Source organism: Lissotriton vulgaris, chromosome 10 (assembly GCF_964263255.1).
Source record: "Lissotriton vulgaris chromosome 10, aLisVul1.2, whole genome shotgun sequence".
NCBI lineage: Eukaryota > Metazoa > Chordata > Amphibia > Caudata > Salamandridae > Lissotriton > Lissotriton vulgaris.
In genome coordinates, this window is record NC_141698.1 from 712,185,289 (window position 1) to 712,212,654 (window position 27,366).

Sequence of the window (27,366 nt, forward strand, 5' to 3'; positions counted from 1 at the left end):
CTGCCAGACCCTAGTACAGTGCACTGAGTGTGCCCAGGGCTTGTGAACCAAATGCTGCTAGTGGGCTTGCAGCACTGGTTGTGCCACCCACAGAAGCAGCCTGTAAAAGTGTGTCTCAGGTCTGCCATTGCAGGGCCTTTGTGCAATCTGGTTTCGCCATGTTGACTGGCCAAGGGCACCCACTTGCCAGTCCCTAAACCTTCCCTTTTCTTCATTGCAGACACCCTTATTGTAGGCCCAAGGGCAGGGTGCATTGTAAGTATAAGGTAGGACAAACCCTGGTGTGTGTGCCATGTCCTAATAGTGAATTACAGCCATTTTTGTTTTTCACTATTGCAAGGCTACCTGATCTCCATAGGCCAGAATGGGCAGTTAGATTATTACATCTTATAATCCTAACTGACTTATGGAACATGGTAGAAATTCATGTTTAGTATGGCTGAACTCAGAATAATAAAATACATATTTTAGTGAAGTTGGTTTTAACATTCTGCGTTTGGAAATACCACTTTCAGAAAGTAGGTATTTTCTTGTCTAACTATCCAAGCCTACCTCTGCTAGGTTGTGTATTCCTTGTCTGGAGTTTGAGTGACAGGGGCTGGGGGATTCCAGGAGACAGGGTGAGTCTGCCCAGTGGTGAATAGAGCGATCTGCATCTAGATGGGAGGGAGGAGTTGCACCTGGTACCTGAATAGGGCTGTGCCTTCCCTCCACAATGCTGGCTCCACCCCTATGGTGTGTCTGATGTTTCGGCCCTGCACTGTGAAAGGAAGAAGGAGTCATGTAAACAGAGTGCTCCAGGACTGACCAGAACTGGTTTGGATTAAGCAAAGGCCCCTCTGCACTCAGAGGACAAAGGATTCCGGGGAATTAATAGTGGGACCCTGATCCCAAGAAGTTAGATCACTTCTGGACAAACAAGAAGAAACCTTTGCTGAGGAAAGAAACCTGAAGAAATTGAGGAGAGATTATCCCTAAGCTGAAGTGCTGCTTGGGGTATTGGCCTGCAGGGGTTGCCTGATTGCCAAAGAAAGGAGAGAGGAACTTTGTGTGCCCTTTCATCAACTTGTGTAAGGATCTCCAAGGGCTTGGAACAGAGCTTGCCTCCTGCTGAAGTCTCAGGGACAACAGACTTCACCCACCAGATCCTCAAGAGTTCTACTGAAGTGCCTGCAGTTGTGTTGGACTTTTTGGGGACTTGCGTGTCACAAGGAGCTGGAAGCACGACTCAAGATCAAGAAGCAAGAGGATCGACGTTCCAGCAGACGCCGCCGCATCACCAGACAGCGTGTCGCAGGAGTAGAGGATCGACGTCGCATCAGACACCGCCGCATCACCGAGAAGCGTGTCGCAGGACCTGTCCCGGCTCATCCCCGGAGAAGAGGATAGACATCACAGCAGACACCACCGCATCACTGGGAAGAGTGCCGCAGGGCCTGTCATGGCTCGCATCGTTGTGGAAGCAACTCGCATCGCCAGGAGAGAGGATCGACGTAGCAGCAGCACTGCCGCATCACTGGGAAGCGTGTCGCAGGGCCTGTTGCGGCTCGCATCGTGTCAAGCATCTCGCATCACCGGGGGAGAGGATCGGCATCGCAGCAGACGCCGCCGCATCACCGGAAGGCATGTCGCATGAAGGAGAAAGCACTATCATTTATTTCTTTGCACCAGATCTTCAACGCATCACCATCCTTGCGTGCCAGGGACTACTGCATCACCTTTGCTCCAACACTTTCATTGCCCTGCATGTCTCACATTGACTCAAAGTGTCACATTTTTAAGATCTAAAGAGGACTAAGCTAATGCTACCATTTTAAGTAAAGTATTGTGGATTTTTGTCATTTGTGGTCTTGTGATAAGTCTATATAAAGAATACTTATTTTTTATATAAAACCTGTGTGGTGTACATCTGTAGTGTTGTCACTTGATTACTGTATTTGTTCACAAATGCTTTACACACTGCCTCTGAGATAAGCCTGTCTGCTCTTGCCAAGCTACCAAGGGGGTGAGCAGGGGTTATTTTAGGAGTGTATCCCTTTGCCCTGACTGGAGGCAAGGGTCCCTATTTGTCACAAGTACCTGCCTGTGCCAACTAGAGACCCCCAAATCTAACAACCTCACATATTATATCACTCATGACATGGTCAGTGACATCATTGATGACATCTCAAATGACATCATCCACAGACTCTCTGAAGAACCTGCTCACACTCCAATATAACCTTGCATACACCCACTCCAACTTCCACTCTACCTTTCTCAAAACCAGTGGCACACCCCTACCAGTACTAACAGACCAAATCACTGATTCATAGGTCTATACACACATCCACACACCCATACAGCCACTCACACACCAACTCATTCATTAATACACCCACGGATATATCCACTCTTACACCCATATAGCCACTCACACACTGTCAGTCACCCATAGAGCTACTCACGTACCTACTCACTCACACATCTACTTACTCACCTACACAGTTATACACACACCCACTCACTTATTCATACTAATACTAACTAATACTCACCTATACAGCAACTGACACACACACACACACTCTCACAATCACCCACTCCCACATACAGTCACTCAAATACTCCTACACTCACCTATGCTGCCTTTCACATATGTAGTTACTCACCCATTTACCAATGGCACATTCATTCACTCACTGACACATCCATTTACTCACGGACACAGCCATACACACACTCAGTCTGCCATACAGCCCATCACAGATGTACTCAGTAACCTATACAGACACTGACTCACCTACTCAGTCATCCATGCAGGCAGTCACACACCCCTTCACACACCCACACAGACACTCATACACCCATGCAGGTTCTCAGACAACCAATGAATCAGCCATATAGCCACTCAAGTACCCACTCACAAACCCATACAACCACTTAGACACCAACTGACAGACTCATATAGACATTCACCCAACCTAATCACTCACCCATACCTTCACTGAGACACCTAATTACTCACTTATACAGTCAGTCACGCACCAACTAAATCATCCATACAGGCCCTCTATACCCACTGTGGGCAGGATGTATTGACCTAAGGTAGCCCATTGGTGGGCGAAATTAATTTGTAACGGTATTCACTGTGTATGAGCTCTAACAAATGAGTTTATGAAATTGTATATATGTACTTATGTATATACTGGTTCACCTACTGCCTATTTTGCCTATTTTACTATTTAGAAAAACTGTATTTTTTACACATTGTAAGATGGCAGTGAAATACGAAAACGCTTGTCCATTCTCAGTTTTCACCAATGTTGATGTGATGATTGTAACTGACATAAAAGAAGGCTGTTTCTGTCAGACCTGGTTACCATCGAAAAAGGAGACTGCGGAAACGCGTCTGGTTGCTGTGAGTCCATGAAATAAATACGTTGCACTTGCCCTGTGAGTGCTTTCCTTTACGTTCTGAGAGAATGTGAGAATGGAAGCTGGCATTACCTACTGGCGGTCGCGAGTAGGTAGTTATAGTTAGGACCTATTTTCCATAGGAAATTCGCAACATTCTATTCCCAATAACTTTGGTGCCGATTGACAAATCTTTGTGAAATTTTCAAAACTTATGGCCCACTCCAGTCCACTCCTCTTCGGCAAGTGGGGGCCGAGAAAAAAGGGGGTCTCAAAACATGTTTTCTCCATGCAATTTCCCAAAGGAAACTTTAGACACAGCTACAGCCCGAACTGCTGAACGGAATTACACCAAACATGGTAAAAAGGTAGACCTTGGTTCAGAAAGATTCCTTTTTGTTAAATAGTGTAAATCGGTTCAGTAGTTCCTGAGAAATTCAAAATGAAAAAAGTTTCGATATCTATGGCCGCGCCGGATCCGCGCACCCTTCCGATCACAAGATTTATGGTAATTGGTTGTTAACACTCCAAACCAGGAAGTCTTGGCAGCCATCTTGTGCCTCAGTAGAACCGAGGCACAACAAATTTGTGAAAAAAATGTGCAAAACACGAAAAGGGGGCAGGGTAGAATCACTCTGACCCTTAGGCCTGTTTAGAGGGTCCCACAAAGAGCCCCAATGATTTGTGTTTTTAAAAAAATCTGCAAAATCTGTGCAGGATGAGCAGATCCAGCTGCGAAAAAAAAGAACGAGGTGCTGGCTCCCGCGCTTCGTTACAATTTAGCCCCTGGGTGGCCCACCCAGCCCCGGGGACTGCCACCCCCGGGGCTTTTATAAAATATGTGTGAGGGGGCTCATAGCCCCCCGCCTGGGGACCGCCACCCCCACGGCGTAAAAAATAAATGGGAGTGGGGGATCAAAGGCCCCACCAAACTACAGGGACCGCCACCCCCGGGTCTTTATGAAATGAATTACAGGGGGGGGCTCACAGCCCCCTCAGCCTCACAGACTGCCACCCCCTGAGCTTTCAAAAATATACGGGTGGGGGGCTCAAAGGCCCCCGCAAAGCCCCAGGGACCACCACCCCGGGTCTTTAGGAATATATTTGCAGGGGTGCTCATGGCCCCCCGCAGCCCCAGGGACCACCACCCCCCCGGGCTTTAGTTTGAATTTAAAATTTAAAAAAAACCTGTGTGTGGGGGGCTCAAGCCCTACCACAAGCCCCGGGGACCACCACCTCCTTGGGGCTTTGGAAATGTTGGGAGGGGGGGCTGCGCGGCCCCCCTCCTGGGACCCTGTCATTGCCCTCGGGACTGCCACCCTCCAGAGCCAGCTCCTGCAGTGTCCCGGGGTGACCACCCCTGGGACACTGCTGTTTGCTTTGGCAAACTGCTTTGGTTTTTGGAAGAGAGAGCAAGAAACCTGCTCTCTCTTCCAAAAACCGATGACGATTGCTTTTCCACCGGGAAGCTGCATGTTAGCAGCTCCCCATGTGGAAAAGCAATGCCGACTCCCGAAGGACGCAGGGAGCCGGCAGGACCGTGGGGGAATTGGGGACCTCCCAACGGTCCCCAACGGAGAGGGCCAGCCCCGGGGGATGGGGTCCCCGGGGCTAGAAGTGGCCCAGGAGAGGGGGCCACGTGGCCCCCATCCTCAATTTGTTTTTAAAAAAGGCCAGCCCCGGGGTATGAGGTCCGCAGGGCCATAAGTGGCCTGAGGGGGAACCAACGCAACCCTCCTCTAAAACTATTTTTTTTTTAAAAAGGCCATGCCCCCCCGGATGCAGTCCCCGGGGCCGACTATAGCTTAGGGAGGGGGCCACGCGGCCCCCTTCCAAATAAAAAAAAAATATAGGGGTCAGGCCCTGGGGTCCCCAGGGCCAAAACATTAGGAAAAGAAGGGGGGCCACACAGCCCCCTTCTTAAAAAAAAATTAAAAAAGACTGGCATCACGCCCCCTCCTTGCAGCACTCTGCAAACGTGCCCCCTGGCGCATTTGCAGATGGGGTACTAATTCCCCTTGAATACTGGAGGTCCCTGGAGGCCAACTAGCCCACCAGTAACCTCCAGTATGCGACAGGGAGCTGAGTTGCAGAGAGGTGTTCTTCAGCCATGCCCCTTTTTACACCTCTCTGCAATGCAGCTCTGTGGCGCTTCATGGAGGTACCTGGTGGGCTAGTTGCACCCCAGGGACCCTCAGGATTCAAGGGGAGTTAACACCCCAACTTAAAACACGCCACAAGGCGTGTTTGCACAGTGGTGAAGGGAGGGGGTGGGGCCTGAGTTGACATGTGTGCAAACACACCCTGTGGCACGGTTTAAGTTGGGGAATTAATTCCTCTTCAACCTGAGGGTCCCTGGGGGCCAACTAGCACACCAGGTACCTCCAGTAAGCACCACAGAACTGCGTTGCAGAGTTTTGTAAAAAGGGGCGTGGGCTCTTAACACATCTCTGCAACACAGCTCTCTGGGGCATACTGGAGGTATGGAGGAAACCGGTCAGGCAGAAAATAAATCAGGAACACATTGCTGGTTTCCCTTCCATTAAGGAATTCAGTTGAATTTGCTGCTGTTGAGTGCGTCCTTGGCCTCTTGGATAAACCTTTGGAAATAAATTATACGGCATCCAAGCCGTGGGGGACTGCACCACTTTCAAAAGTAAGGATTGGGCTGCAGGGCCTTGAACCAGCGCAAGCTCCACTGTGGCACAGCAGCTTTGCAAAATTTAAACCGGTCAATTGTATGTCTGAGGCCCACTGGAGGGCTGTAAATAATATTTGAAATAGTGGAGGAGCTTCGCTGCCAACCAAGATGGCCGCGTGAGCTCGGAGCTCCGAAGACCTCCCGGTCCTCCGCAATAATCCTGTGATCCATCCTGTCCCACGATTGTGGGAATCGGTTGCTAAGCCGGTCCTGAGGCGGCACCCGCTTTCGGAATGAAAATCGGACATTCCTAGACTCAGTTAGCTCGACGGATCCCGGAGGCTTCGCCCGCATCACTGACGACCGCTGTGGGGTGCAGCGGTGTCTCCACATGGTATCTCCCTGCCTACGCTTCTTCATCCCGATGGGTGCTTCTGACCCTTGAGCGCCTTGCTGGGCGGCCCCAACACTGGACTTTGGATAAATCGTCGTGTGCATTGGACATACTACACTGGACTCTTTCGCCCCTGGTGTCCCCCCGTCCCGAGAGTGCCAACATGGCGGGCAAGGGAGGCTCGGACGTAGGCAAATCTCAGCGGCTCAACAGGAAACCATCCCAGTCCCAGTCCACCATTCCGGAGCGATTCTCCCAGTCTAAGGGATCACCGGTACTGGTGGTTCGTGCTAAGGACTCAGGTAGAGATGAATCGCCGGACGACTCCGAGATAACGCTTTGGGACGTCATGGGAGCGATATCGGGGGTGAAGACGGAGGTGCACACTCTCCGCGAGGAACTGTCCAGCAAGGTTGACTCCCTGAAGATCGAGTTGAACCTCATCAGGACCGACCTCGGGAAAACTAATGACCGGGTGAAATCGCTGGACCTTAAGACTTCCAGCCTGGTCACGGATGTGTCTGATATACAATTGGAGGTGCGCGACCTGAAAATGGCTAACGGAATGCTGGCGCGTCGACTGGACGAGTTCGAGGGTCGCGCGCGGCGCCAGAATGTTCGCATCACCGGTGTACCGGAAAAGGCCGAGGAAGGCTCGACTGAGCTCTTTGTGGAAGAACTGGTGGTTAAGAACTTGGCACCGGGGGGCCTGAGCAAGTTCTTTTCGGTGGAACGGGCCCACAGGATACCGGGTGGGCCGCCGAAATCGGGTGCCTCCCCTCGCCCCATCATCGCGAGGCTGTTCAATTACAGGGACAGAGACGCTATCCTGCAAGCATCGAGGACCGCGGGCCCTCTCCGCTTCCAGAACTCTGACGTGAACTTCTTCCCGGATTTCACCCAGGCAGTTCAGAAAAAGCGCCAGAGCTTTACGGGGGTGAAACGGAGACTGAAGGAAATGGGCCTACGCTACTCTATGCTCTATCCGGCCAAGCTTCGCATCGAGCGTGACCACCGGACCTTCTTCTTTGACTTCCCGGATGAGGTGGGACACTGGCTTGATACCCTGCCCCAGGAACGACATGAGCCGGCCGACCAGACGGAGGAGACCACCGGAGGCGCGGAAGCACGGGAATGATTGCTTGGTTACTTGCCTTCCGAGAGCTGGGTTGCCGTGAGGGACTTCGGCTTTTGACATTGCTGCTACTATTTTGACTCTTTTTGTAATTAATATGCGGGATGACGGGGGGGGATGGGATGTCTCCTTTCTCCTCTGTGGGCTTCTTGTAGGTTAGTTAAGGGGCGACAGGCACACTGCTAGTTGGGGTGGATTATAGTCTGATGCAGGGGTGCAGGGTGGTGGGTAGTTGGGGTGTGTTTTTTCGTACTTTTTCTTTGTCTTACTCTTTGTTCTGGCTGAGGAACTACTGGTCTGAAATGATACTGCTGTGGGCGCTGTTGTGGGTGGGGGAGGGGGTTCGGAACGTCCTTGATGATGGGGGGTAAATCTCTTAATTTGTTGAGCTGGAATGTTAACGGGTTGGGGGACCGTATTAGGAGGGGTGTTGTGTTGCAGATGCTCAAGCGCTGTTCGCCTGATGTAGTTTTTCTACAAGAGACCCACTTGGTGGGCCATGCCTGTAAGGCCTTGAATAGACGGGGATACAAAATGGTGGCACATTCAGGGTTCTCCTCGGGTTCCAGAGGGGTGGGCATCATGGTGCGCACGTCCCTCCCGTTGGAGGTGGAGTCTGTACTTGTTGATGACAGAGGCAGATACGTGGCGTTGGTGGGCAAGTGGGAGGGCCGCACGCTGGTTTTGGTTTCGGTTTATGTTCCCCCGGGGCTGCAGGAGACTACTTTCAGGGACCTGGGAGGCGCCATTTTGGGTCTCCCCGAGGGATTGTTGCAGGTGGGTGGGGACTTTAACTCTGTAGTCTCGGGGGAGTTGGACCGCTTTCCATCCAGGGATCTTCGCCCTTCCCAATCCTGGCTGCCTGATTTCTTGAGTTCCATGGGAATGGTTGATTGTTGGCGATTGGTACATCCTACCCAGCGGCAGTACACCTTTCTCTCGGGCGCCCACGGTAGCTTTTCTAGAATAGACTACGTCCTCACCCCAGCTGCCCAGGCGCAGTCGGTGTCCACCGCGCGTCTCTTAGCTAGGGGCATTTCAGATCATTCCCCGGTCTGGGTCTCTTTTGACTTCCAGATCCCCGCGTCCTCGCGAGTGGCTCCCATTAACCTGTGGTACTTTCGCGATCCGAAGACCAGGGCTCTCCTGACTAAAGCTATGGACCGGTACTTTGTTGAAAATACTGGCTCCGTTGACTCCGCTGTCTCCCTTTGGGAGGCCTTTAAAACTGTGCTTCGTGGCGAGGCCTTCTCACTGATTGCGGAGGCTCGCCGCCGCCGGGATGAGGACGTGGTGCGGCTGGAGTCTGAACTCGCTGACCTGAGCGCCCGGTTGGAGCTGGATCCGTCTCCCGACTTGATTCACGCTCTCTCCCTTAAACAATCCGAACTCCGGGCGACCACCACTGACGCAGCGAAGGCCTTGAGCAGGGAACAGCAGGGCAGGATATATGACTCGGGTGATAAGGCGGGCAAGCTCTTGGCGTGGCTGGATAGACGGGAACTGGCGTCCCGGGTGGTCCCAGAACTGGTGGGTGAGGACGGTCTATCCCTGACGGACCCAGCGGCTATAGTTGGGTCCTTCGCGGAATACTTTGAGGGGGTGTATACCTCCGCAAATCTTCTCCCAGAGTCTGTCTCGGCCTCCTTTCTGGAGGACATTGACCTTCCCTGCCTCTCGGATCTTGACCGAGAAGACATGGACCGAGACCTGTCTGTGGATGAGGTGGCCCTGGCGATCCGTTCGCTGCGCTCCGGCAAAGCACCGGGACCCAACGGTATCCCGGTCGAGCTTTATAAACTCAAGGCCGATGCGCTGGCCACACCATTGCTTAATATGTTCCTTGAAGCCCACGAGACGGGAGAACTCCCCCTCGACCAGAGACTCGCCACCATTGTGGTGATCCATAAAGAAGGAAAATCACGTGATCTGTGCCGGTCCTATAGACCCATCTCGCTACTGAACGCCGAACCCAAGATCCTGGCCAAATTGCTGGCCAACCGGCTGGTGGGTGTGATAACGGACTTGGTCCACCCGGACCAGTCCGGCTTCATACCGCACCGGAACACGGCGCTCAACTTGAGGAGACTTCACGCGGTCATGGCACGTGCTCACCTGCTTCGTGAGCCTGCAGTTCTTGCCTCGCTTGACGCCACTATGGCTTTCGACTCGCTGGAGTGGAGCTACTTGTGGGCTGTCCTAGCCAAGTTGGGGTTTGGGCCCACTTACATCGGATGGGTCCGACTGCTGTACACCGCACCGTTGGCTAATGTGGCCGTCAATGGTCGGCTGTCGACCTCCTTTGCGCTGCACAGGGGCACCAGACAAGGTTGTCCGCTCTCGCCGCTCCTGTTCGCTATGGCACTAGAACCCCTGGCGGCTTGGATTAGGACACACCCTGATGTCTCCGGGATTACGTGGTCACCTGGCCTCGAGGACCGAGTGTCGCTTTACGCGGACGACATCCTCTTGTATCTCACCTCTCCCTGCCGCTCACTTATTGTGGTTTTTGACCTGCTGGGTACCTTCGGGACCCATTCCGGCTTGGTGATCAACTGGTCTAAATCCTCACTATACACGTTGTGTGGAGACACTCCGCGCCTCCCCCGTGGGTGCTCAATACAGATAGCCCAGCAGGGCTTTCGATACCTGAGCATTTATGTGTCGCGCGACCCCCGAGCCCGATACTCACATAACCTTTTACCACCGCTTGCGCGATTACGTAGAGATGTCGAGGGATGGAAGAAGCTACCGATCTCCCTAATGGGGAGAGCCGCTTTATTCAAAATGATGGCGCTACCTCGCTTCCTCTACGCTTTGCAAAACACCCAAGATCCGGTCCCGGCCAAATACTTTGGAGAGATCGAATCCCTACAGCGAGCACTGTTGTGGGATGGGAGGCCACGAATCTCGTTGCTCAAGCTGACCATACCGTGTTACGACGGGGGTATCGCCCTACCGGATATGCGACGCTACTACTGGGCGTCCCAGCTTGCAGCCATCAACCACGGCCTTTATGGCCCAGCGGCCAGCCCGGGCTACGCCATGGATCGGTGGCTCGTGGACGACGGGCACTATTATAGAGCCTTATACTCCAGGTCCTTGGACCGGAAGCTGACGGGGCCCACCAAAACGATGGTACATATATGGCGTACGGTCACTGACACTCTGGGCTGGAAAGGTAGGATTACCCTGGCCACACCCCTATACGACTCGGACATACTGGGAAAGCTGTGGAAAACTAAAGGTTTCGACCGGTGGGACACCATCGGGATATCTAAGGTTGGAGACATGATGGCGAGGGGGAGGGTCAAGTCGTTTGATATGCTAGAGTCTGAGTACCAGCTGGCACCGACGGAATATTTCCGACATGCCCAGCTTAGTCATGCCCTCTCTCCTCACATATCGGACGAAGATGCGATCCCTGAGTCATCACCCCTGGAAGATCGGGTGCTGGACGGCCACATGCCGGACAGCGCTATCTCCCTGACGTACAAAAAGCTCATCAATGTGAGAGTGGATCTGCTTGAACGATTGAGGTTGCACTGGGTGAATGATGGTATAGAGATGGACGACGAGGAGTGGCAGTCAGCGATCTCCTCCCCCAGGGAGGTGGCCATATCAGCACGACTCCGCCTTGTTCAGTTGAAGATATTACACAGGGTGTATGTCACTGGCCCTAGACTCATACATATGGGACTTTCCACAGATGGCCTGTGTCGGAGGGGTTGTGGTATGCTTGCTACTTTCCTGCACATCATATGGGAGTGTCCGGGGGTTGCCCGGTATTGGACGCGAGTGCATGAGGTGATGGCGGAAGTGACTGGTGTGGCCTTACCGGCTGAGGCCCGGCGATGCCTCCTCAATGTTTGGTGTCCGAATGATTACAGTGTAGCCCAGACCCGTTGGGTCACCCTGGGTAATATGGTGGCCAAAAGGGACATCGCCCAGAAATGGGGTGCGCCTGCTCCTCCCTCCCTCAGCTTATGGGAAACCAATATGGACTGGTGCATGCTGCGTGAAAAGACGGTGTACGTGGCCAGAGGCAAGCCTAGAATGTGGAGGTCTGTGTGGGGAGCCTGGAACTCCTACAGAGGTGACATTTGCGACCCCCCAATAGAGGCTGACTCTGAAGTCCTACCTTCCCCGTAGAGCCCCTTCCCGCAGTTCCAGATGGGTTATCCTGGTGTGTTCCCCCCACGTGCCTTATCGTTGTCATTGCTATTGTGTGCTGTTATGGGTGTGCGGCCCTCGACCCCCTCCCGCTGCGCAAATCCACTACTTCTGTACTGTCCTCAGCCACTCCTCTTTCTCTTTGACTCCTTTTCGTGCCTAGTGCACGTCCTTTTCTCTTAGCCTTTTTGAGGCTTTCCTATTCTTTGGTTTATTTATACTACGTTTGATGTTATTGAAAATTAAACCTGACTGCTTCTGCGCACAGTTTTGTACACGGTCTTACCTGCTACCTCAATGCTGCCTGGCCTCCGGGATATAAGGCTGAATAGCGGTGTACTTTTCCTACAAATAAAGGTTTTCCAAAAAAAAAAAATATATATTTGAAATAGTGGACTATGTGGAAACCACCAGAGGGAAATAATGTTTTTCAAACACACTACAACAACCAGCATGCTTTGGGAAAATTGCTCACCTGTGAGGCCCACTGAGGGGCAGGTACTTAATTAGCTTGCAGCCTCAAGTGTGCTTTTGAAATGTCTGCAGAAATCCTGAGATGCCTTCGAAAAAGGAGCAGGGAGGCTCCGACACCGGTCAGGCAGAAAATAAATCAACAACACATTGCCGGTTTCCCTTCCATTATATATATAAATATCCTACTGGCGGTCGCCAGTAGGTAGTTATAGTTAGGACCTAGTTACCATAGGAAAATGGCCACATTCTATTCCCAAAAACTTTGGCGCCAATTGACGAATCTTTGCAAAATTTTCAAAACAAATTCTTTGTTGAGATTAACTTCTATGTACGTCAAGTCAAGTCAAATACACTTTAATCGATTATTTTAAAATCATAAAAGTATGCTATTCAATCACATGTTAAAATGAAAAATACAAAAAATATAAAAAAATATTTCCATAAATGTACAATTCATATATACATAACACACAATGTTGTCAAGTTGATAATTAATCAATATATCTTACAAATTATGCACAGTAATCTATGGAACAACAAATTTACAAACGGGATTTTGGCTTCATGTATATACTCAATTAATTGTATAAAAATTATTTTAATTTATGATGATACATTGACCTGAGAGTTTTGCCCTAATAATCTCATCTTTTTGTTACGAATGGAGGCTACCAAGAAATTTGCCACCCCAAACATAACAACGGGGGATTCCATTAGTTGTAGGTAAAGTAAAGCAGGTTTTACTTGCACGAAACCCCTATTTCTTAGCAGTGGAATAATTAATTTTTCCTTCCTTCCATATAATCTGGGCAAAAAAACACAAAGTGCATCGTGTCCTGGTATGAATGATTGTCACATTTGCAGGGAGCTGCTTCTTCTGGTTTGCTCCACTCCTTATAATTTCCCAGTAACATGTGCGATTGATTAAATCGGAATTTAGTGAGCAACCATTGGTGAAAGGGTTTGGTAACAATTGTCAGACACGGTTGAATAGACAATGACAATATCGAAAAATAATGGGCCCTCACAATTGGTTTACAAAGTTCTGTTGCTTCACGATCCAATTCCCTAGATTTTAAAAAGTTTATTTTTACCCAATTAATATCAGCCTTAATTAGACTTTCTGGGTTGAAGTAGATCTCTGGTCGTCCCAAGTAATTTGATGTTGATTTAATATAGGACAGCCATTGTATTTCTGCCACTTTATCGAGAGCCATACAGTCCTTGATGATCTTATGATTCAAGGTAAGATTTGGGTTCAACCATGTTCTTATCCATTGCAGGATGGGGGCCATATTCAATAGATCTGAGATGTATCCCAACCCAGGCTCCAGATGTACTGCATAACTAGCGGTTGATTGGGGGAGACCTAAAAGGGCTTGCAGGAATTTATTTGCTTCTCTCGGAATGAGAGTTATGTCCTTAAAGCCCCATATTGCGGCCCCATACCTAGCAATGGGCACACTTTTTGCTTTATAAATAGACAGGATTGCTTCCCCCGGTTCGCACCCAGTCTCTTTGCAAAGCCTAAAATAGCGGCTGCTGATCTTCTTACGCCAGCTACTTTAGTCAGTACTTGGGGTGCCCATGAACCTATATCGTCAAACGCAACCCCTAGGTAGGTGAAGACTTTGACCTTAGTTATTATAGAGCCATTACAGGAGACTGTTTTAAAGTACTTTCTTCTATTCCCTAGGGACATAACATGAGATTTTTCTGTGTTGATAACTAGGTCCAAAGTTTTGTTAAACTCCCAGAACGAGTCAAGGAGTCGTTGTAAGGCATTTGGTGTTCTAGCCAATAACACTGTATCATCCGGGTATAGGAGTACAGGGATGGACGTTCCTCCCACATGTGGAATATCAGATGTTACAGTTACCAGGGCATCTTCCAGGGAGTTTATATAAAGTGTGAACAGCATTGGGGCCAATATACAGCCTTGACGCACCCCTCTAACAGATTTAAACTCAGCAGTACATTTTCCCTCTTGCGTCATTCTAATCGATGCAGAAAGGTCTCTGTGTAGTTCAGCTAAAAAATTCACCAAAGCCTGATCTAGTCCCAACTCCAGGAGCATCCTCTACAGCTTTGACCTATTGACTAGGTCAAAAGCTGTGGATAAGTCCATGAATGCCAGAAAAATTGAACCTTTGGACGCTACCGTGTATTTGTTGATTATAAGATGTAGATTTAGGCACTGATCTTCTGTACCTCTTCCCCTTCTAAAGCCATATTGGGCGTCACATAAGATGGCTTTATCTGTGGCCCAAGCAGTTATCCTGGCCAGAATTACTTTCCCCAATATTTTGATTGATGAATCAATCAGGGAAATCGGTCGGTAGCATCTTGGGTCCCCCCTTTGGCCCTTTTTAAAAACTGGTATTATAATGGAGCGGGACCAGGTGTTAGGGAGAGTGGCTGGAATAGAACTTGCTGCTAGATTGAAAACATTAGTAAGTATTATTGACCAGAGGTCAGGGTTGGCCTTATACATATCAGGAGGTACCCCGTCGGGGCCTGGTGCTTTCTGTCCAGATGTTTCAGCTATTGCTTTCTGTACTTCCTTTATGGAAAAACTCGGTAGGGGCCCCACTAGCTCTCTAGGATATGTTACATAAGTATCAAGTTCCAAGTTACTTCCATAGATGTTCTCAAAATGATTTAACCATTCCCTTTCTGTGATGTTAACTTCTAATGGTGCATTTTCTACCCCATTAAACAAAGGAGAATTAACAATGGTCCAGAATTTAGAGCTATTCCTCAGGGTGGCTTTTTCATATAACGAATCCCATGCCCCTTTCTTTATTTCATTTTTACGTATTTGTAAAGTAGTTTTATATTTTTTCCCTAAAGAGGAGACCTCAGTCTTATCTCTGGGCTTCTTATTGAGTGCCTGCAAAAGCTCACTATGAACTTTAATGCAATTATGGTCAAACCATTTATGCACCGGTTTAGTTTTCTGTTGTCGCTTCAGTGTAAGTTCAATTGAGACCTGTTGACAGATTACCTCAAAAGATGGTATAACTTCCCCCCAAATCTAAGTGGGTCACTGCAGGTGTTAAGTTCATTCCCAACCTTAGATCTTATTGTATTAAAGAACTCTTCTGGTATGATTTTATTCCATTTTAATCTCCTCCCCTGATCTTTAGGTACGACCTCAGTTACCACATTAGGGGTCTCTATTTTATTACAACAAAGTGATTTATTATCCAGTTCCAGCACCCCTGGGTTATGGTCACTGAACATGGATTGGATAGCATTATAAAATATAACTGCACATAACAATCCGGGAGATAAAAACATATAGTCTATGATAGTTTCGCTTTCCATTGCACTATATGTGGGTACCCAGTCCTTTATGTCAGCGAACTCAGGTTTGAACAGGTCTACATCTGTAAGTAGATCCTCCAGAGCAGCCCCCTTTGCATTATGTTCGAAATGCTGGTAAGCTGAGTAAGCCGGGTAATCTAAATCCTTATATTGACAGTTTAAATCACATAAATGAATATTAAAATCGCCCATTAGGATAACATAAAAAAGCGGTTTGAACTTCTTGATATGAAGATTAAGATTTTGATAGTGATTGGAGATGCTCATTTGGATATTCTCCCTGTATTGCATTATAGAAGTTAATATATACGACTTTGTTATTATTTGGCATTAAAACTTCTATAGCTAGGAAGTTAGGTGAGGTAGTATTAAGCTCCTTCACTATACCTTTTATATTAACCGATATTAAAAACATCAGACCTACTTTGTCCCTTCCTGATCTAGATGTACGGGCAGCTACAGAGTATGAGGTAAACCCATTCACCCAAAAATTGCACTCCATATCCCATGTTTCTTGGAGTGCCACTATATCATACTGCTTCAGGAAATCAATCCATGCCTTATCATCCCTCTTAGAACGTAGGCCTGCGATATTCCAGCTCATAAATTTTACAGAAGGCTCCCTTCTTTCCTGATTTACTAGGGTATATTTGGCCCAGTTTGGTGAGCATTCTTGCGTCAGTCAATCAATATCACCTAAGTGAGATAAAGGTGTAAATCTATTTGACAATGCAATTCCTCCATTAATCACAGTAGTAGTAAGATTATGAGCTTATGTTAGTAATCCAGATTTTTGGGTGGCCCAGCTATTTAGGTGTACCGGCTGTCTTAATGGGTTTCTTACTGTAGCTACACCCCCTTTCTCCCCTATACTCCTCCTATGTATCTGGCCGGGGATAAAAGAACCCTAGAGGTAGTGCTCGCATCTCTCCCTCCTGTGTGAACATTTCCGTTGCATCCCAGAATAGCCAAGATGCCTCGTAGGGTCTAGTAAAGTTCACACTGAGGCAGTCTTCATTGAGATTTTTATTTGTGTTACCTACCCACCCCACACGTCTCCCCATGTTTATACTAGCAGAAAGATTTTTACCCCCGTGCAGTTTTTGTCACACCAAACCTTGATATTTCTTAACAGGGTTTCCTGGGATTCTTGCTCTCCAGGTTTCAAGGGGGGTACATTTACTAGAATAGCTACATACGGTGTAGCCTCTTGGGGTAGATGAATAGTATGTTTATGTTGCAAACCCCTATTCTTACTATGCTCCCTCTCTACTGTAGAGATATCTTGGTGAGATAGGGAGCTGTTGGGGACAATAGCCGTCCCCTGCACCGCAGGGCCCTTGGCATGGCCTGTAGGAGTTATCCCACTATGTAGCATCACTAAAGGGGGTGGATTCAGACGAGTTGATGGTATACATTCATCTGATATCCCCTTTGGCTGGGTTTGCTGAACTCGGGGTTTATTGGCCAGGTTAACATTAGACAGTGGGGGAGAATGGTCTTTTGAGGCTATGAAAGAGTTTATACGTTCACATTTTTTCAGGATTTCTGCTACACAATCTTTTAACGTTTCAATAATGTCACTAGAGATCTGGGTCAGTATCGTTTCCAGTTTTTCTGTGAGTATGCTCTCAACCATGTCTCTCATAGAGGTTTCAAAATGTCTAGATGCGGGATGTCCTCTTTTCTGGTGGAGTGGGGTAGGCATTTTATGTTTTTTTGTCTGCCTCTTATCATGTTTCATAGCTGCTTTTGTAGACTCCCCAGGAGGACTATTAGCAGTAGGGGTGTGAGCGACCACTTCATCCTCGGGGCTTGAGGTATTTGGAGGGGGTAAGATGTCATTCATTTTGTTAATGTAAATCATGGGCTCCAGTGGAATAGTCTGCCTTTCAATTAAAGGTGAACCTGATGTCTCTGTGGTAGAGGTTCCAAGTCCCAACTCTCGTTCAGTGGTTGCGATTTCTTTATTTAGTTTACCCACAGCAGAAGTAAGATAGGACAAAATGTTTGTAGAATTAGTGGAATTGCGTGGAACTTTAGATTTAACACCACCTCCATTAGCAGAAGTTTGTAATTTGCGCTTACCCATGTTAGACGATGTTTATTAGGGGGGTGGCCCGTCCCGTCCCTTGTCGTCCCCTGACGGCCGCAACGGCCCGCCCTCTGCCCGGGCTCAGCCCGGCGACGCCCGAGCACGTCCCGTGATGCGGAGGGAGTTCCGGTGCTTTAAGCGCCTCTGGGCGCGGAAATGGCCGTGGGTGGGTGGGGCGATGTCCGTGGTGCGTCCTGGGGGCTGTGGTCCCCCCCTTGGCGGCCGCGATGATGGCGATTGCGGCGGCGGGGGAGACCAGGAGGCACAGCCCAGAGCCCGGGACAGCAGCGCCAATGGTGGGAAGTTGATGTTGCCTCCCTCAGCAGCAGGTAGGGTCCTGTGTAGTTGGCCCGAAAGTGATTGTTTGTTTACGGAGCTCCCACTCCTACGAGGGAGCTCCGGTACTTTAAGCGCCTCCGGGCACGGAAATGGCCGTGGGTGGGCGACGCGATGTCCGTGGTGCGTCCTGGGGGCTGTGGTCCCCCCCTCGGCGGCCGTGGTGATGGCGAATGCGGCGGCGGGGGAGACCAGGAGGCACAGCCCAGAGCCCGGGACAGCAGCGCCAATGGTGGGAAGTTGATGTCGCTTCCCTCAGCAGCAGGTAGAGTCCTTTGTAGTTGGCCCGAAAGTGATTGTTTGTTTACGGAGCTCCCACTCCTTGGTCTACAAAGCACGCTCTTTGTTTATTTGGTGTAAATCGGTTCAGTAGTTTTTGAGAAATATCGAAATGTACAGATATCAATATTTGGGAATTCTGCCATCTGATTGGCTGAGGCGTCACAAGCACAAGCTTGCTGCTGTTTTGCTGCGAGCGCTGCGAGCAATTGCAACTAGGAAGTGTTGGCCGCCAATTTGAGATTCCGTTGAAGCGAGTAAGGGGAAAAAAGGGCAAAAAATCTGGGAAAGAGGAGGGTAGGAGCACTGTAACCTCTGTGGGTTGTTTAGGGTGTGCTATAGATGGGGTGCAAAGTGAAGTATTCACCCCTACCGGTGTGAAAGTGCTGGGCTACAGAAATTAAGTGAGGAATTGCCTAGTGTGTGATGTTGCTAAGGTGAGCTGGTGCGCGACTCGGGGATTAAAGAGTTAGCCCAAACTGTGTGTCTTATGCTGTGAAGTCATGTGCCCTGGCCACTGTAGTACAGTTGTGGAAGTAGTGTCAGCATGTGTTTATACCTACTAGGATGAACTACTGACCCGTACTGGTCTGAAAGTTCTGGGTACGGAAAATATGTGAGGTATTGTCTAGAGTCTCATGGAAGGAGGAAGTGTTGGCTGCCATTTTGTGATTATGTTGAAGCGAGTAAGGGGTGTAACCTCTGTGGGGTGTTTGGGGTGTGCTATAGAGGGGGTGCTAAGTGAACTAATGATACCTACTGGTCTGAAAGTGCTAGTCTACGAAAATTAAGTGAGGTATTGCCTAGAGTATGATGCTGCTAAGGTGAAGTATTACAGGACTCGGGGATTAGAGCGTAAGCCCAAATTGTGTGTCTTATGCTGTGAAGTCATGTGCCGTGGCCGCTGCACTATAGCTGTGGAAGTAGTGTCAGCATGTGTTTATAACTACTAGGACGAACTACTGACTCATACTGGTCTGAAAGTCATGGGGGTACGGAAAATATGTGAGGTAATGTATAGAGTCTCATGCTGCTAAGCTGAGCTGCTGCCGGACTCGGGGATGAAAGCGTGAGCCCAAACTGTGTTTCATATGCTGTGAAGTGATGTGCTCTGGCCGCTGTGCCACATCTGTCCAAGTAGTGTCCAAGTAGTGTCAGGAACCTTTGTTTCGAACATTGTAACTTGTGTATGGTGCTTAGGGGGTGTTATATAGGGAGTGCAAAGGTAAATTCGTGTGTATGAAATGAATGTCATAGAAAGTGTGGTGATAAAATAGGTTGAACTTGTGACCTCTATCTGGCGTGGAATATTAAGTAGCTTTTCGTATGGAAAATTCAAAATTAAACAATGGAGGTAAGTTTTGGAATGTCGTTGAAGGAAAGAAGTATTCTGTATTTATGTGTGGAGCCAAAAGGACACATTCACGGATGCGGAGATTGCTTAATCCCGACGGATTGAGAGTCCTATACATATATATATATACATACAAAAAACAACAACATCGCTGAGTGTTCCATCTTTTATTTTATGATTGCGACATCACTCTTTAAGGAGAACATCCATCTATGTGAAGTTGGACCTGGTATGTGACCAGGATAACCACAATTTGACGGTGGTACTCTTCTCTGAAACTGTCACCGGGAAACTGATACCCTTAAAAGGATACTGTGGAACAAGTTTGAAAATCCGGAGTCTTTGTCCCTGTACATGCATCATAAGACCTTATCAATATATTCAAAGTGCTGTGATATGATTATTGTCATTTTTAAAGACTGAAGAAGATGGTTGGACCTGTGAGACCACCGAAACGCATCGCTTCTTGGTCACTTTTAAAGAGAATTTGCCCCTTCTGGGGACATCATTGTTCGAGATCTACTCCAAGAAAGTTATCAATTGTATAGGAGTATTGATCTGTCATACTGTCATGCACTTATATCTGTATTTTTAAACTGTGAAGTTGTATCTTGATATGCTTTTAATTATGTTTTGATGAATTTAGAAAGTATATGTAAATAAAATAATCTTTACATTTTGATCAATTGGCCAGTATATTTAGCTCCTGTTGGGTGTGCATGTACGAATACGTGGGTTATGAGAGTAGAGTTGGATGCAGGAATTCCCAAAGGGATTTAATTTTTAAGACTTTATGTGTGGAGCGACAGAGAAATTGTGCCATTCCTGGTTTCATTCTTGATGAAGTCCGAGCTTTACATGTACTATGTGACAAAGAAAGAATTGTATGCATATGTGACATTTGAAATATGGATAACAACTACAAAGGTGAGTTAGAAATGAATACGGTGTGTTATGTGTTCTATAGTAGTGATTAAGTATTTGAGGTGATGTTTTTAATTTTGAAAGTATTTTTTATTTCAAAGTAACATAGTGTTAGTAAAGTGTGGTGTTTGATATTGGTTATAAAATATACTTAAAATTTGAGTTGTTGTTAAATAAGTACTTTACATATGTTTAGGAATTTTTCACAGAGAAGACGTGTAGGTTGTCATCTTTACAGGACTGTATGGGTTTGAAAATGAGGTACAGCGTTAATTTGGGTTTGTAATGCATACTGGGAGATAGACAAAATGTTGCAGGTTTGCAAATGATACTTTTTGTGGAAATAGTGGGGTGGAGGGTGGTGGTAGGAGATATATGTTTTATTAAGTTAAAAGCGATAAAACGAAAATCCAGAAATGTTATGTGGGCAAAAAAAGTGATACATTCCTTTTATATGTACGCATAGTTTGAATCATGTGATCCTAGGTTGAGATATAATATGAACAGGGTTTCTGGTTTGCATTTGGCTATAGTTAATAGTTTTTGTAGTTTCTTACTAGTGTTTAACCCCTTCCATGCTCATGACGAGCTCAGCTCGTCATGAGGCACAGTGGAGCTGTGCTGATGACGAGCTGAGCTCATCATAAATAAAGCAAAATGACACTTTCCAGCACAGGAGGGGAAAATGCACAGCAGCGATGTGGTTAATGAAAAGGTAGATATACTAAAATATATGGTAGTAAACATATTAATTATTGTCTGTTCTTATGGAATAGAAGTGATTGGAGAGTGCTTCTTTAGCAGAGATGTTTTATAAATGTGTGAGAGATAAAAAAAAGGAAAATGTGCAGTATATTTTCTGCATGACCTTGTTGGCATTAGAGAACTACATGTGATTATAAGTGATACTATTTGTTAGGCTGTGTCGATGTGGTGGATATATGTAGGTGTTGAAGTGGTCCGTGTTTTACTGATGCTGAGGTTTACTGTCCGTTTTGAGACACTCGTCAATTTATTCATTTCATTTAATATCTTTAATATAGATATAGTAAAGGGACAGTATATCAAAAGTTTGGGAATTAGAACTTTTTTACTCTCCTTAAGCCCTGCTATACACTCTACAGAGTGTTTAAATGACTTTCGTAACATATAGATGTCTAGCTAGTAAAGGTGGTGTAGTTTGACTGGGTCCATTTATAAACAATGCTCTGGGATGGTTTATGTTTTACTCTCCAATTTGGATGTTTGAAAACTTTTTGCTGATAAGTGTTCCGTCAGACACTTGTTAAAATTAACATTGTATATGGGTATAGTGGCGCTGCTGGGAATGGTGTGTTTTCTGTTTGATTTTGTAAGGTTAACCAAGGGCGGGTTGGGTGTGGGGGAGGTGGTTATGTTGCTGATTGAAACACAGAATATAGTAACGTGCAGATGTCGAGCTACTAAAGGTTATATAGTACCACTGGGAGCACTTATAAAGCGCCGTATGATATGGTATATGTTTTACCTGCAAATTGGCATGTTGTAATACATTTTGTTGATTAGCTTTTCGGGAGACATCTGTTGAAATTAAGCCTCTCTATGGCTATAGTGGTGCTTGTACGTTTGCTTGGGCTCTTTCTTTTATTGCATAAAGTTAAGCAAGGGCGGTTGTTGAGGTGGTGTAGTGGTACTGTAACTTTTTATAAACAATCTTATGGTATGGTGCATGTTTGAATTGCAAAACTGCATGTTTTACTAGCTTTTGCTGATGAGCGTTCCAGCAGACACCTGTTGACATTAAGTCTATGTATGGTTTTAGTGGTGGTACCGGGAGTGCTGGGGCTCGTTGTTTGATTTCGTAAGGTTAAGGAAGGGTATGGGTGGGGGTGTGGGATTATAAGATGGATATTTGTAACGTGGGCATGTGTAGTTAGTAAAGGTAATGTAGTTTCACTAGGCCTATTTATAAACCGTGCTATGGGATGGTTTATGTTTTACCCGCCAATTTGCATGTTTGAATAGTTTTTGCTAATAAGTGTTATGGCAGACACCTGTTAAAATTAACCCTGTGTATGGGTATAGTGGCTCTACTAGGAATGGTGGGGGTTTCTGTTTGATTTTATACGCTTAAGCAAGGGCGGGGTTTTGTTGCAGATTGAAACACAGAATTTAGTAACGTTCAGATGTTGAGCTACTAAAGGAGATATAGAATCAGTGGGAGCACTTATAAAGCACCCTATTTCATGGGATATGTTTTAGTCGCAAATGTGCATGTTTTAATACTTTTTGTTGATGAGTGTTTCAGGAGACATCTGTTGAAATTAAGCATCTGTATGGCTATTGTGGCGCTTCTGCGTTTGCTGGGACTCTTTCTTTTATTGAGTAAAGTTAAGGAAGGTCGGGTGTTGAGATGATGTAGTGGTACTGTGACTATTTATAAACCGCCTTATGGTATGGTGTATTTTTGAGTTGCAATATTGCAGGTTTTAATAGCTTTTGTTGATGAGCGTTCTGGCAGACACCTGTTGACATTAAGTCTATGTATGGCTATAGTGGTGGTAACGGGAGTGCTTGGGCTCGTTGTTTGATTTCGTAAGGTTAAGCAAGGGTATGGGTGGGGGTGGGGGAGGTACACATGTTGCTGATTATAAGACTGACATTTGTAACTTGGGTATGTGTACTTAGTAAAGGTATTAAAGTTTCACTGGGCCCATTTATTAACTGTGCTATGGGATGGTTTATGTTTTTCCCTTCAATTTACATGTTTGAATACTTTTTGTTGATAAGTGTTCTGACACACAGCTGTTAAAATTAAGGCTGTGTACGGGTATAGTGGCGCTAGTAGGAATGGTGGGGGTTTCTGTTTGATTTTATACGGTTAAGGAAGGGCGGGGACGGGTGTGGGGAAGGTGGGTGTGTTGGTGATTAAAACACAGAATATAGTAACATGCAGATGTCGAGCTACTGAAGGAGATATAGTACCACTGGGAGCACTTATAAAGTGCCCTAGGGCATGGTATATGTTTTACCCGCAAATTTGTATGTTTTAAGACGCTTTGCTCATGAGCATTCCGGTAGACAGTTGTTAAAATTAAGTTCCTGTATTGCTATAGTGTGTCTACTAGGTTTGGTGTAGCTCTTTCTTTAATTTTGTAAAGTTAAGATAGGATGGGGAAGAGGGTGGTGCAGTGGCAGTGTGCCCATTTATTAATCGCTTTATGGTATGGTATATGTTTTTCTGGCAAATTCCCATGTTTTAATAGCTTTTGGTGATGACTGTTCCAGCAGACAGGTACACAAATTACACAACATTTCTGTGGATAAAAAATCTTCGTTCTGATAGACACTCTTGTACTGTGGTAGAATGCTGATAGCGTTGATGGAAAATTATGAAACATTGTGCCATTGTAGATTTCAATGGAAGCTTACACTGTTTGCTTGTTACTATGGTGTAGTTAGGTTTCTAAGTGGGAGAAAAAAGTAGGGGTGCTCTAAAAGGGGGGCAAAGCTCTTAAAGAGGTGTGGGCTATGCAAGTTGGGCCGTGGTCTAAATCAAGATAAGTATCATTGTGTGCGAAAATAGAGCCCTATAAAGACCCTTTTCAAAGCCCCCAAAAATAAAGTGCTGGTGGTCACATCCCCACAGAAACCTCCTCCACTTAAAGCCCTGGGTGCAGTGTTATGTTTGCAAAGTTGTAGATAAAATGTTTAGGTAATAATATAATTTTTTTGTGTGTGCTGTTTGTTTGATAATATCATCCTAAGTACATAGATTAAAATTTTTAAAAATACTATTTATAAAGTTGTTTGTGGTGGGTTGCAGAGAAAGTGCTGTGGGGTGGTGGGGTGTGGCGGAGAGATGAAAAGTATGAGGTAGTGCAGTTATATATAAATTGTAAAGGATTGTGTAAATTATTAAATACATACTTGCTGTATGTTCTATGGCACTACTCATCCAAGTGCTCGTCTGTCGTGCTCCATCACATTGCAGCACTGGGTCTAGAAGTCGTTAGTGGGAGTTTTGTAATTGTATGTTATTATTTTAACATAGTGAACAAATGTGAAAAATAATTGAATCTGTTGTTTGTTTTTCAGAAAATTATTTCGTTTGGATTAAAATTTGGAAATGCCTGGAAGAAGTGAAAAAAAGAAATGAGAAGAAACATATATATTTGACGAAAAGGAAAGATCTTGAAGTAGAAAAATATTGTGAGTGGTACAGAAACTGTTTGTTCGACTAAAAGCAAAAGACAATTTTTGACAAAAATATTACGAACATGTAATGAGAAAAACATCACACAAAGCAAAAAGAAGAATTTTTCAAGTGAGGGGAAGCAGAGTTCAAATTCAAATACGAGGAAAAGGAAACAGGATAAAGAAACAGTATCTGCTACTCGGAGACAAAAACAATTTCAAGAAATTCGTCAGAGACTTTTTCGATCTAGAGTGATTCAGAATTTATTGAAAACATGCTGCAAATATAAATGAAGAATGTTGCAATTCAAAGAGAAGCAGCATATTGAAAGCATAGTGGATACTGCTTTCAATTTAAAACAGAAGTTATTCATTTTTATTTTAAAGAGAATGAAAGTATTGGATAAAATAGTCAAAGTATTAAAAGACAAAAGAAAAAAAAAAGACTTGTGAACAGAACCAACCTTTGTAAACATTTTAGTGGACATTGGCGACATACTTCTAGTACTGAGCCTTTTTTTAATGAGGAAAGTTACTTCCAGGAAAATAGTTTATCATTTGCAGTTGATACTGGAGGTAGTTGCTACGAAGTTCAGGATGGTGTTCCTCTTCCAAAGGAGGAAATGGTTGGTAAAAGTGCAGAAGAGTTAATAGCTGAAGAAGTGCAAGGGAAACGGCCACAATCTCCTATGTATGAGTGGAGTTGTAGTAGTATTTGCAGTATTCAACAGGAATCCATTGATATAATGCAAAATTTGCTATGAGATTATACTCAGAAAAGTATAAAACAGAAGATTAAGTTGTTACAAGGACTATATCCATGTAATGTAAGAAAATATACTGAGAAGTATGGGCATTCTCTGGCTTGTCTTTCAAGAAAAGTTTGTAAAAGTGTTTTTCATCATTTGAGGATGTTAGCTGTACACCATTCAGAAATGCGGAACATTGTAAAGAAACTGTACTATGTAAAAAGTCCTGCATTAGGTTTAAGTGACCTGAATGGAAGTCTTTTATATGGTTCTTTATCAGATGTTCAAAAAAAGTGTGATGATATTGAAATGCAATATTTTGGTTCAGAAGAGCAGTTCATAGAAAGTGAAAGTTTGACAATTACAGATTTTGGAAGAGATGAGAAAGTGATTAGCACTGTTCACTGTTCAAAAAATTGGCAAGTGTAATGTAGTGTGCTCTGAAATACCAAACTATCTTTGTGTTTGTTGTCCACATACTCATTATAAAAGTCAAAGTAGGAATGTTGATTTGTATTTGAAAAGTGAAAAGGAGAACGTGGTAAGTGGGAAGAATTTGCAACTTACTTGTTTGTTGAAGGTCAATTTTGATAGGTAGTGATCAACGTATATGTAAATATTGTTACAAAAAATTAGAAGAGAACAAAATGCCTGCTAGAGCAGTGCATAATAAGTTGGAGTTAGTAGCTATTCGGCAGGAGCTGGCCAAATTGAATACATATGAGTCAGTTCTAATTTAATCTGTTCATCCTTTTCAAACTATAATTTGGATAGATCCTGAAACAGGTACTACCACCAACAGACTTTCAAAGAGGGCTGAAAGGAAGAATGGTGTACTTACCTTTGGATTTTAAGAAAAACCATGAAACTATTGCTGAAGAGAAAGAGGAAGATGATGCAGTAGGTTTTTTAGTAAATTGTGTACCAACAGAGAATCGGAAAATATGGCAAGAACTTGTGGATGTTAATAAAGTTGAAAAGGCTACCTTATATCTTATAGAGAACAATATTTATTACAAAAATTTAAATGTGGATGAACAGGTTATACGTTTAGAAGATGATTCTGAAATTTGCAGTGGTCAAATAGAGAAAATGGACAAGTCAAGGATTGAAGACATTTAGGAACATTACACAATATGTCCTTTGCATTCAAAAGAAGTGATAGGAAGTAGCATTGAGTTATTTCAAATGAAAAAAGCACAGGGAACTCCAATGAGTGTATGGGAGAACAGCTTGGAAGCTCGTTGTTTTCCACAGTTGTTTCCTACTGGAGAAGGTGGACGATATGATGACTGACCTGTACAGATTCCAGCTTCAGAGTATCGGTCAGTAAGATTATATTCTTAGATCCTAGATTTCAAAAGTGCATTCCATACATATTTCACCTTTTGTTTGATAGTGATCTGTTTTCTCTCTCGTATGCAGTAAATCATATACTTAAAACTGAAGTTCATCAATCACTTCTTTCTGTAAAAGGCTTTGTGGAGAAAGTTAAAGAAACAAATGAAAATTTAGAAGCACAGTTAATCAATTTTATGGCATGTCAACTTGGAACAAATTGGAATTGGTATCATCGTCATGGAGAACTCAAGTGTATGTTACAGAACTTAGGTACACCAACATGGTTTATCACACTTAGCTGTGCAGAGTATGCAGGGGAAGATTTGCTTGAGTTTCTAAGAGAAGCAAATTGCAATATAAAAAATGTAGAAATAAAGACTCCTGGTGAACTGTGTTCATTGGATCCTGTAAATGTGTGCAGATATTTCAAGCTATGATGTTTTTTATCAGTAATAAAAAGAATATACCTTTTGGAGAAGTTACCGATTTCTTCTGGAGAAAGGAGTATCAAGCAAGAGGTGCACCTCATATACATATGCTACTATGGATCAAGTATGCACCTAAATTTG